The sequence below is a fragment of the Martes martes genome (genome assembly GCF_963455335.1).
Source record: "Martes martes genome assembly, chromosome: 16".
NCBI classification, from domain to species: Eukaryota; Metazoa; Chordata; class Mammalia; order Carnivora; family Mustelidae; genus Martes; species Martes martes.
Window position 1 is genome coordinate 5,958,776 of NC_137904.1, and position 12,134 is coordinate 5,970,909.

The window sequence follows — 12,134 nt, forward strand, 5'->3', positions numbered from 1 at the left end:
TCCCTCCAGACCAGCCCATAGGGTGCCCCTGAGCCTGCATGGCATGCACAGTCCTCTGCTACTGGGTTTCTTCCCCTCTGTGACCACCCCTCCTCTGCCCCCTGAGGCTGTGAGCTGGGGTGGGCGGCTTTCCTACCGCTCCCCCCAGCCGCCAGCCAGCTAGCACACAGCAACCCACTGCGCTCGTGAGGACCCTTGCTCCGGGGTGAATGAGTGGGAAAGACAGCAGGCTCCCATAGAGACAGAGGGTGTGTCAACGAGGCCCAGGGACCCGGCAGCGGGGGTGGGGGGGTGGGGTGGGGGTGTAAACTCAGAGGATTTGGCCGTGGTCCTTCCCCCGATGGTTGTGTGGATGGGGGACATGACCAAGATGGGTGGGTCCACCGGTCCAAGTGACACCAAGACCCATCCCTCCTGGGTTTCCCCATGTGCAGCCCCCGGAGGCCAGCCCTTCCCTGCCCCATGCCCCGTTGCCCCACACCCTGCCTCTAGGACATGAGATGAAAGGGCCAGGCAAGGGGAACCCTCCACGGAGTGCTGATGTTGGATGGGGTCGTGGGGGGTGCACAGAGCTGTGGCAGGTCCTGAGGTCATGTGCAGCATGGGGTCAGGGGAGGCTCCACTCTGCACTGCCAGCCGGTCTACGGAGAAGGGCGATGCAGGGCTGTGGACCCGGGAGCCTGGTGGCCATACCCCAGCTGTTCACAGGGCGTCAGATGTGCCATTTAGGGTCACAGGGTCCAGCAGCCTCCGTGAGCTCACGTCCACACCGCGGTACTCGCTGCCCACAGCACTGACGCCCACTCAGCCCCGCACTAGGGGGCAAGGACCCCGGCCAGCAAGCCTGCAGCGGGAAGCAGGAGAGCCGCACCGGGAGCCCAGCGTGCACGCGCGGGCCAGCGTTGCCAAGTCCGAGCGGGTCCCTGCAAGCGTGCAGCGGCGCATGCAGCGGGTCTGTGAGCGCAGGGTTCCCGCAGCGGCTCGGGCAGCCGGGCCCTGTGGAGCAGTGTCCAGGTGGCGCGGGCGGAGCAGCCGGGCGTTCATCTGGGCACATACTCTCTGGGAAGCCTGGCCCTCCGTGGTCGCGCAGCGCCTTGTCCACCGTCCAGATGTAGCCGTGGATCAGCGCCCTCATCCTGGGGGTGAAGGGCTTGGGATGGTGCAGGGGCCGGCCGCGCCTTCGGAAGCTGCCCTCCTTGTTTTTCTCCACGCACAGCAGCCACTCCTCGCTCACGGACACAATGAGGAAGGCCACCATCTCCCTCAGCGTGGGTAGCAGGCTGTGGCACAGCTCCTCCTCGTGCACCACCAGCAGCCCCTTGCCGAATCGCAGCTGGTCCAGCACATTCGAGGACCACCAGGCGGCGTAGCTGCGCACGAAGTCTGGCCACTCAGCGGGGAGAGACGCACAGGTCAGCCCACCTCCTGGGCGCTGTGGGTGGGGAGCCGGGGAGGTGGGAGAACAGAGCTAGCAGCCCCTCGGACCAGGCCCTCCTGACGACCCGTGGGCAGTAAGAGCAGCACCTCGGGGCCAGCCTGGGTCACCGGGCCACGTCTGCATCGGTGGCTGTGCAGCCCCCCACGAGGACAGATGTGGCGTGCATGGAGAGAGCTGGTTCCCTCTCTCTTGGATGGTGAGCTCCCTGCCCTCAGGGCCCACGCCGGGGCAGGGAGAGCCACGGGGCCCACGCGGCACAGTGGTGTTCATCACAGGTGGGAGACGGGGTGACCCTCATCCATGCTCACCTTGCCCTGGGTGACGGGGACGAGCTGGGGCACCGTGAGGACGGGCACAGGCCTGAAGCTAAGTGAGCGAGGTCCCTGCCTGATGCGGACCACGTCCCACAGGGGTGGCCAGTCCACCCCATGACGCTGCCAGACAGCCGGGCAATGTTCGGGGAGGATCTATCCGTGAGAGCTCTGTCCTGGCAAATTAAGACATGTTGGGGCTCTTGTCTTGGTGGGGACGGTGTCAATATCAACAAACAGCCTGTGACCATCCTGCTACCTCGGATGGCATGGGAACCCTTCGCTTTCCCTGGTTTTCACCACCACCCTCAGACAGGGACTGCTCTGGTGTCTTGGGTGGGTAAACTGAGGCCCCTGGGAGCTGAGGAGGGACCAGAGCTCAGCCTCCTGCACCTGGGGCGCCAGCAAGGGGCAGGGTGGGGATGGGGACGTCTGCTGGGGCAGGGTCTGCGGAGACAGGCCTGCCTGCCTGACAGCCCTGCTGCCCTATGATCGCTCAGTGTCCCAACACTCGCCCCCTGGACCCGTGTCCCGGCCACAGTGCCGGGGAGCAGCTGAGCCTGGGGAGGGCCAGAGACGGTGTCTGCACAGGAGAAGAGCTGCCTGGCCTCCCCCACGCCCTTCTTCCTACCTTTGCTCTTCCAGTTTTGGTTGGCCCAGGTGCCCGGCACACTTGCCGTTGAACTCGGTTACCAGGGACCTGTACGGGTTCCGGATCAGCAGGATGGCTGAGTCGAACATCTGGATCTCCCTGCAGCCGCTCTCGTGGGTCTTCATGCAGATGGTGTGCCGGCTGCGCCAGTGGTCCTTCTCGCCCTTGAACCCTGCGGGGGAGACAGGGGCTGCTGAGGACAGTGATGGACCCCGTCGTGGCAGCAGGCAGAGCTGAGCGTACCTCCAGGAGACCCCACAAGTCTGGTGGCAGGGCCCTGACGCCCCTCTAGAACCTGTAGGCACGTGTGTGTGGGCGTCTGCACGGTGATTTCCCGTGAGCGTCATCGACAACCCGAGGGGGAGTCGTGGCCACAGGCGTGGCTCAGAGTGGGCAGGACATCTGCCAGGATCACAGGGCAGCACGGGGCTCTGGACACCTGGTGCAGGTGTCCCTGTGATGCCGGGCTTCCAGCCCCAGCCCGGCAGTGGGCCCCGGCGTCCTGTGGCGAGGTCCCAGCCCTCCCCACCTGTAACAGTCACATGTGGGTCAGCAAGACGCTGTGGGCTCATTCAGCGGTGGCCTTTATGCTGGGGATGGAGGGGCTCCATGTGCGGTCCCACGGAGCACAGGGCCTCCCAGGAACTAGGAGTAGGGGGCCAGTCAAGGGGTGCAGCCAGATGTCACAGAAGGACCCCTGGAGGGATGCCCCAGAACCTAGACTCCGGCCACTTCCCAACAGATCCGGGGTCCACCAGCCGGGGACCCATGCTCCATAAACGAGCTTGAGTGTCTCCTGGGCTCTTAAGGGACAGCAAGGAGCCCCAACACCACCTACTTCGTGAGTGTGGTGGTGGGAGTGGCACGCAAAGGTGCTGCAGGCAGGGCCAGGTTCTTTGATGCTGGGAAACAAGGCTCCTCTGAGTCAGGTTTGCTCCTGGAACCCAACACAGTTCAAACAGATGTCTGCCCCAGGCTTAGCAACCGTCAGCCTTCGCCAGGGCTCCTACTGCCCAGCGCAGGGGATGAGGGAAGGAGGAGCCAGACCACGGGCTGTAAACACAAGATCAGGATCGGGATCGGGTGCACTGCGGGCTGTCCCCACAGCGGCCGCTCTGTGTCCCATGGGCCACAGCCGCCCAGGACAGACCGAGTGCCCTTGCCTGTCACTAGGGGGTCGGTGCAGAGGCCAGCAACCACCCCGCGCCAGTCCCATAAGCCTCACAGGGGGAACCTCCAGGGCCGTCACACGTGGCCATTCCAGCCACTGGGCCCCCGGGCCACTTGCAGACCAAGACCACCAGCTGTGCAGACGGCTACGGTCCTCTAGACAGCAGGTGGCCAGCAGCCCGTGCCATGGGACTCCACGGGTGCCAGACCACAGCAGGCAGGACCCTGGAACACGTCATCCGGCCACCCCCCTGGGGGTGCCAGTAACATTCAGGGCATAAGGATCAGCCACCAGCTTTCTTGGCTTCTCCCAGCAGACCAGAGCCCCCACCAAGCTCAGGACGCTGTGGACCTGGGTTTCTCTTCCTAAACCATAGTCCGGTCAGGAATCTGGACGCACGGGGGTGACATCTGATGGCAGACCGACAGCCCCTCGCTTGGCTGGGGTTCTCGGTCCTACTCAGCACAGGGAGGCCTCTCGCTTCTGCAGGGGGAGACTAGGGGCCACACAATTCCGGGGGGTTTTGCACCTATCTTCAAAAACACAGCGTTTTTCGGAGCTCCTTCTGGCCTCACAGAAAATCAGACAAACGAGCCAGTGACATCTCACAGAATTACTGCGGGTTCTGACAACAAAGGGAAATTCAGAAAGTGCTCGTAGCATGGGAGCACAAGCCACCAGAAGGGATGTCCCGAGTCCCGGGCTGGCCACACGGCTGGGAATGTGTTTGCAATGCTGGTTCCCCCGGGACTCCAGGCCCTGTGGCCCTCGCTCACCCTTGTTGCACAGGGTCCCGTGGAAGTAGAAGCTCCCCGTGTAGAAGCGGTGGTGTGCTCAATGAGGTGCGGCGCCCACGTGTTCCCGGCTCCCGGGAAGCTCGACAGAGCCACAAACACCTTGGCCTTGGTGGGCAGGAACCGCCGATCCGTGCAGCGAGTGTCTGAAAGGCCAGAGGCTGACCACCGACCGCCCCACCCGGACCCACCGCCCCCAGTCTCCTGCTTCACCGATGGGGAACCGAGGCAGGCCCAGGGGGAGGGGTTGGCTGCCCAGGCCTGTGCCCAGAGAGAGCTCTGGGGATGACGAGGCCTCCCACGGCCCGGGCAGCAAGCCCTGGCTCCCCAAACAGCACAGAACATTCCAGATTCTGCCCGAGGGTGGTGGGGCCCCGCCTTGCGGGTGTCCTGCTGTTCCTCAAAGCACCTCCATCCCCAGGCTCAGGGAAAGGCCAGGTGTGTCCCGTGTCCAGCCTCCAGGGACGATGGTGGCCTCCCCTCCCCACCCCGGGCCGCACGCGGCCACACTGGTCTCTCCAAATGCCCGGAGAGCACACGTGGCAGACATGGCGGGGAGGGCCCCGCACGCCTCATGCCCCAGGCACCGAACTCACCCTGCACGGGCGTCTGGTAGACCTCGCAGTACTCGGCCAGCCTCTGTGCCTTGGGTTCCTGGCCACACAGCGCACTGTCCACCACGTCCCGGAGGCTGAACTGAGGTGTGGGGTAAGCACAGTAGCACTCCCAGCCCCGCAGGATGGCCAGGGGGGACTCCTGCTGGGGAGCGAGGAGGGAGAAGCATGTGGGGTGCCCACTGGGGCCAGGCCTCCCGGCTCCTGTCAGCATGGATGGTGCCCATCCTTCCCGTGCCAGCCCAGGGGAGGCATGGCGCACGGGACGTGACTTCTGCCCCCAGGAGCTCAGAGCGGGTCGGAGACCCGACAACAGTCAGTGTGAGCCAGGCCCGGGGCTAACACTGGGGGGCCGGAGGGAGCACAGGGAGGACCAGGCACCTGGCGCAGGGGCGTCTGCAGGAGCCAGTGTGTGCAAGGGTCAGGATGGGACAGGTGAGCACACATACTGCGTTGTGGGCCCACTGGCCGTGAGCCCGAAGGGACCTCTGGCGTTCCCGCTGGGGCTCCCTGGGGAGGAGACCAGCTCAACCCAACTGCGGGGGGCAGGGGGTCCAGGCCAGAACATTCCGGAAGGCCCTGCCGGCCCTGCCAGGATTAGGGGCAGGGCAACACCTCATGGTGAGGCCGTCTCCTGGCCTCCCTGGCCGCCTCTCTGGGGTTCGTTCCCTGCTCCCTCTGACCCCACAGAGGAGACCGCTGGGCGCTGGGTGACCTCAGGCAAGGTGCTGAGCCTCTCTGCCCTTCACCACCGAACATGGGCAATCAAATCCACTTCGCATGTCCTTTATAAGGGCAGCCCAGGACGGGGCACGACATGTGTGGGTGCTCCAGGGTACCCAGCCCCATCATCCCTGCCTGCCCGTACCTCTTGCAAATGGAAATGCAGGGAGGGAGGTGGCAGGGAGGGAGGCGGGAGGCCAAGGCAGTGCCACACAGACCTTTCTATTTTTTGCTCACAGCAAAAATCTCGTATAAATAAAGAAAAGAAAAATCAAAAGCGTTTTCTGAGTGTGGCTTGGCAAAGTGAGGATTTCCGTGCTTAGAAAGTCTCTGGGCCAGTCCCAGCCATGGTGGTTGGGAGGGGGGCGATGAAGAGCCTGCGGCGGCGGGGGGGGGGGGGGGGGCTCCTGTGTTCAGGTCTGTGCCCCCCAGTGCTGTGCACCCCCACCAGAGCCTCTCCCCACCTCCCTCCTCCTCCTGGACGCCCACGGGCAGCTGCACCCCTGCCGGGAGCTCCTGGGGTCCCAGCCCGGTACCTCTGAGGGCTGAGCTGCCGCGTGGGGACAGAAGCCTAGACCCTGTGCTGTTCTGACACTGCACACCCCCACCATGCACCCCTGTGCACCCAACCACCACACACCCCTGTGTGTATTCATCACGTACCCCCATGCACCCCCAGCACACACCCCTGTGCACCCCCACCACCCATGCCCATCGCTGCTACAGCACCGAGCCCCCCCCCCCCATGCAGGAAAAGCCCTAAAACAGCCCGGGAGCCCCATCCAGAATGCTAGTCTCTATAAAGCAGACAAGTCCTTCGGCTGCTGGCTTGGGAGAGGAGGAGGACCCGGCTTCCCTCCGGCCTCCTCGCCAGCTTGTCTTCTCCCCTGGGACCAGAGCCCTGGTCCCCATGCTTTTTCTGGACAAGGCTGGAGACAGGGATTTTCGGAGGATGGAGGACGGGGGAGGTAGTAGCTCAGGGTGTCTGGGCTTCCTGGACATAGGGACCAGAGAGGAAGAAGCAGGCATGTAGCCCGTCAGATCCCCACACTGACCCTGACACCTCCGTGCCTCAGTTTCCCTGTCTGCAAGCCCCTTCTCATCTCTTAGGACTCCACTGCCCCCCCATGCTTGGGGGACCTGAGGGTTTGACGCTCTGCCCGTAGGCTCCTCTCCAAGGTCCCCATGCCCGGAAGGTCGGAAGTCCCACCCCCACTGCACCTGTCAGACCCGCCCATGGCCACAGCAGCCCAGCCCCCCACCAGCCCACCCTCGGGCTCCGCAGCGGGGCCCGCATTGGCATGTAGGGCTGGGGCCTGGACCAGGCCACGAAACCGCACCGGCGGAGCCCCCAGCCATCTCCCTGTACCACGCGGCCTCTGTCCCAAGCCCATGTCCGACCCCCACATCAGGATGCAGCTATACTCGGAGACGGGGTCTCTAAAGATGTCATTCAGTTAAAATGGGGCCATGGCGGGTGTGAGCCAATCCGACTAGTGTGGTCATAAAAAGAGATTCAGACACACACACGCAGACGACCCTATGAACACAAAGTCACGAGACGCCCGTCTGTGAGCCCATGAGGCCTGAGAAGTAACCAGCCCAACGACACCCCACCTTGGCCTTCTGGTTTCCAGAGCCCCGAGAAGTGTGAGCCCCTCTCTGTGGCACTTTGTTCGGGCAGTTGCGGTGACCTTCTACACTGGGGTCCTTACGGTCGTTGGCCATGCACCACTGGCACATGCAGAGCTCAGGACCTTTGCACCTGCTGTTCTCTCTGCCTGGAACGTCCTGCCCCCAGACCTCCCCCACTTATTCAAGCCCCTTTCCCTGAGAGGCCTTCACTAGCCACCCCGGTTCACACCACCACACCCTTCCCACCCCCACAAGACCCCGTCCCTTTGCTGAGCCCTCGGGTTCTGCCCGTGGGAATCACTGGGTCCCCTTTCCTCCCGTGGTCAGCCGAGGCTCCGGCTTGTGCTCCGTGGTCGTCCAGCTACCCTAGAACGTACTGGAAACAGGATCCCTCGGTGCAGACTTTCCCTTCCCTCAGAAATCCACGTGCCCACGCTGGATCCCCGTGGAGGAACCTGCAGCTGTGGTCCACGTGCAGACACACCGCGGGGCGTCCGTTTGCCCCACACGTCTGGGCTCTGTCTGCTTTGTCCTCAAAAGTGCCGGCAGGACCGGGTCCCAGAAGGAAGTGTCCCTCTACCAGTGGCCACCCCTGGTAGGGGTTGCACCCCACCAGGGACCTGAGCCCCTCCACTTCCTCGAGTCGATGAAACTGTCAAGATCCAGGTGCGCTGGGGCGCGGGGTAGTGTGGACAACAGTGCGGTTTTATTTACAACAGAACAGAACTGGATTCTGAAAACACAGCACAGCTTCCAGCCCCTCGGGTGATGACAGGAAAAGCACACACTTCAAGCCTCATAGAAGGAAGAAAATGGGCATGGATTATGAATTGAGGTTTCTATTGACTGTATTTCCATTAAAATGTATAATTATTGAACAATTTAACTGGCAGGACTTCTGACTTAAAGGACATTTTGATTTCTGCTTCTTAAACTTTATCCTTGAGTTAGAGAAAGTGACCTTGTCATAGTAATGACTCCCCTCCTGGTCCTCTCGACAAGTACTAGAAGGTGTTGATTGGCTCTTGGCTGAAATGGCTCAAGGGTGATAATCCCTATGTCTGTACTCGTGGGCTTTGGGAAGATGGACCAGAAAAGAGCTGGGTGCACTCTTACAGACGGGAAATAAGAATGTGCATTTAAACAACAGATCAGGGCTTGGGTCATAGGCCTGGGCGTCTCTCAGCAGCTCTGTATCCACTCTGTTCTCTCCACTCTCTGCTTTGGTGGTGCCTGGACAACGAGGGCGCGCTCTGGGTCCTCACATCTACATAGAGTCCCCCTCACCCAATGGGGAAATGCCCAGTGCAGGAGAATATCCTGCCGAGAGAGAGACAGAGAGAGAGAGAGAGAGAGAGGGAAGGCAACACAGAGTCAATGCCACTTTGATTGTTCAGGTGGAAACAAGTAACTATTCGGGCCATGCGTGTGTTCTGGGACAGTGTGGGCTGCCTGGTCCAGCAGCTTCTGTGTCATCCTGGCTGTGTTTCTCTTTGTCTGTTCTTGTGTGTGTCCCCTCTGTGCGTGTGCTTTTGCCTGAACCAGGTGGACATTCTCTGGTTCCGGGGCTGAAAATCTCTGTGCCTTCCCAGACAAGATCATGTAACAAGCATTTGGAATATGAAGACTTTGTCAGCTTGAATTGTGTTTGGACGCGCCCCATGTTGCGTGCTTTCTGCCTTTGCGACTAGGAGGGCTTGCCACTGAGGCGATCTGTTCAGCAAGTGGCCAGGGGAAGCTGCTCCCCCAAGAGGAGTCACTACTGAACGCCACTATTCATTGAGAATCTTACATTCTGGGTGAAATGTTGCAGAGTTTTGATCAAGTTCAAGTGGCATGAAGAGCAGAACAGTGTAGATCTGAAATCTTCTATGGGATCAGAATACTTCCTGCTTTTTGAATATTTGACGAAGTGCATATACATCAAACGTTTCACATTTTTATTTATTTTATTTTTGCTGATTTTGTGGGATGGGAGATTTTGACAAAAATTGTATCCTAAAGCCGCGTTCTTGGAATGTGTCTAAACAAGGGCTTCCAACGCGAACCAGAAGAGGGCAGCAAAACACTAGTCACTAGACTGTGTTCCTTGATCTGGGACTGGGAAGCCGCTGCAGGCTTTCCTGCCTCTTTGGTTCTTGTGCATTTGCTTGACTGACCGAACTCCAGGACCTGCAGCAGGTCCACACATCTTTAAGGAACACACCAAGCCTTTTGTTTTTACCATGATATTTCTCAACAATGAGATATCTGAGGACATGGCTAAGTTATTCAAACCAGGGTGGAAAACTCACTCAAATTTAATTTAAATAAATTAATTTAATTTTAATTAATTTATTAAAATTAATTAAAATTAATTAATTTATTAAAATTAATTAATTTATTAAAATTAATTAAAATTAAAATTAATTAATTTTAATTAAAAATTAATTAATTTATTAAAATTAATTAAAATTAAAAATTAATTTTAATTTAATAACCAAAACTCACTCAAAATTAATTTTACTAAAGATCCAGTGGAGTCAGATTGAATCATATAAATAAGAATACAGAAGGAATATCTTACTGAAATGACCAATTTTAAGCTTATTTTCTCCATGTATATTGCATTATTTACTAAATTCTGCATTCACAAAAATACATGTAGTGTTCAGAGAGAATGATATTTGAAAGGGAAGTGATCAAAGTACGTCTCAACTAGTTATCACAATTGACAATTGCCACCAGGAACATGGCTTCTTCACCCAACTGCGGGCAACAACTGGACATGTATTAATTAGCATTTAATGTGCAAAAAGAGAGCTGCCATCTCAAATGTAATGTGAGATAGTTATGAACACATCTTAAAAATTTTAAGACTCCTGAATAGGAAGGAATAGACTGACCCATAGGAAAAAGGTCATTCGTGTTTCTCTTTCTTTTCTTTTTTTTTTTTTTTAAAGATTTTACTTATTGGAGAGAGAAAGATTGAGAGAGCACGCATGAGAAGGGGAGAGGGATACAGGGAGACAGAGAGGCATACTCCCCGCCAAGCAGGGAGCGTGATGACTGGGGCTCGAGCCCAGGACACTGAGATCATGATCTGAGCCTAAGTCAGGTGTTTAAAAGACTGAGCCACCAGGAGCCCGTGTCTCTTTAAACAGAGAAATTACAAAGAAGTGTTTCCTTTAAAATTAGCTAAGGGGCAATAACGTCTGTTTCCACCAATGTTATTTGCTATTCTGCCGGAATGTCGATGAATGCAAAGTTAGGAAACAAACAGGAGGAATCAAAGCTGCAACAGTGATGCAGAAACATGTTAGGTCCTTTTTCATTTCTGGCTTGTTCACTCAAGGTCATATTTGTGAAATGTAGCAACAGCTCATTTCCTCATTACTCTGCACTGTGCTGTCTAATATATCAAATGATACACATGTCCTCTATTACTGATATAAAATTGCTTTGTGTCTGCCTTTTCTAGCTTTTAACTACCTGCACAACTTTCAGCGGACATGAGCAGTAATCTCTGTTGGTCTGTATCACAGGAGGCGTGCTGTGTATGTTTAGACTTCCAGATCCTGCCTTTTCCACTTCTGGGAGGTTTCAGAAGTGCTGAAATATTGGTAAGGAAAATCCTAGGTTTCAGTACCAGGAACTGTGTAGATTCCCCTGCTCGCACAAGGGATCTGAGCTATCACTTTGCAAGGACCCTACAAAGTATCCACAGATGGTGGACGAGTTTCCAGTCCTCCCGCAGGACCGCTCTAGGCGGGGACAGCAAGTGGCCCGCAGAGGAGCCTCAGGCCAAGGGCACAGCTGCCACAGGTGGACCTCAGCAGCTGGGCAGGTTCCGTCCTGCTGTGACCAGCCTCAGCTGGGGAGTCCGTGCAAGGACACCCCCTGCCTTGGGAGGGTGGGCTCATGGCAACCCTGAAGCCCCGTTGGAAGGCAGGGACACTGGGGATTTCTGAAACGCAAGAGACATACATCCTACTGCTCTAGGAGAATGCTTGCCTGTCTTCAGGAGAATTCCAAGTTTGCACAAAAATGAATGGAACTTTTGGGAAATGATGGAAGGAATGACTGCATAGTTAGCTTTGAGGTCCACACCTGACACAACATTTCCTATTGTGCTGCTGGGCTCCATGGGGCCTCCTGCGATCAGGGTAGCCGGGATACAAGATAGGAAGAAAGAGTGTTTTCAGAAACATGTTTCCCTCATGAAAGTTTATAGTCTAGGGGCGCCTGACTGGCTCGGCAGAGGAACCTGTGACTGGGTCTTAGAGTTGTAAGTCTGAGCCCCACATTGGGCTCAATGCCTTGAGAAATGCCTTGATGGGACAATGGAGCCCCACATTTAAATTTTAATTTAAAATTAAAATTTAATTTTAAAATTAAAAGCTTAAAAACAAAATATGGTCTAGAGGATGTACAGTGAAAAGTGAAGTCTCCCTAGTTCCCACCCAGAGGTAGCCAGGGGAGATAACTGGCACCCTCTGCACCCCCATTCCTCTTCCTCAGTTCAGCCTTCAAGCCCTGAGAGATCTGTGAACCCCCGAGGGTGGGGAACGAGGGAGTCGACCCTTCCTGCAGGCCTGATTCATGCACTGGGCGGAGGCCCAACAGAAGCTGTGCACGTGCACAGGGGTTCCTGCACACGTGCTCATTCCTCAGGTTCCAGGTTCCAAAGCTGTGTCCTGGCAACAGGCCCCCATTGTGCTCTAGGCCTTCTGCCGCGACTTGGCAGCTGAAGGAGAGCGCTGCGAGCCTAGTTCGCTATCCTCAGCATCTGGCCTTACCGGACTGCTCTATGGGCA

The 12,134-nt window shown here is 57.3% G+C and overlaps 1 pseudogene across 1 annotated transcript; it reads right to left on the reverse strand.

Annotated features, from left to right (window-relative positions):
• Nucleotides 1-1,040: 1,040 nt before the first annotated feature.
• LOC308356552 (sialate:O-sulfotransferase 1-like) lies at nt 1,041-7,431 on the reverse strand (annotated as a pseudogene). The gene is made up of 6 exons: nt 7,321-7,431; nt 4,963-5,125; nt 4,349-4,512; nt 2,381-2,573; nt 1,747-1,825; nt 1,041-1,432 (listed from the first exon to the last, which is right to left on the reverse strand). The product of its transcript is annotated as a sialate:O-sulfotransferase 1-like (transcript).
• Between the last annotated feature and the right edge of the window lie 4,703 nt (nt 7,432-12,134).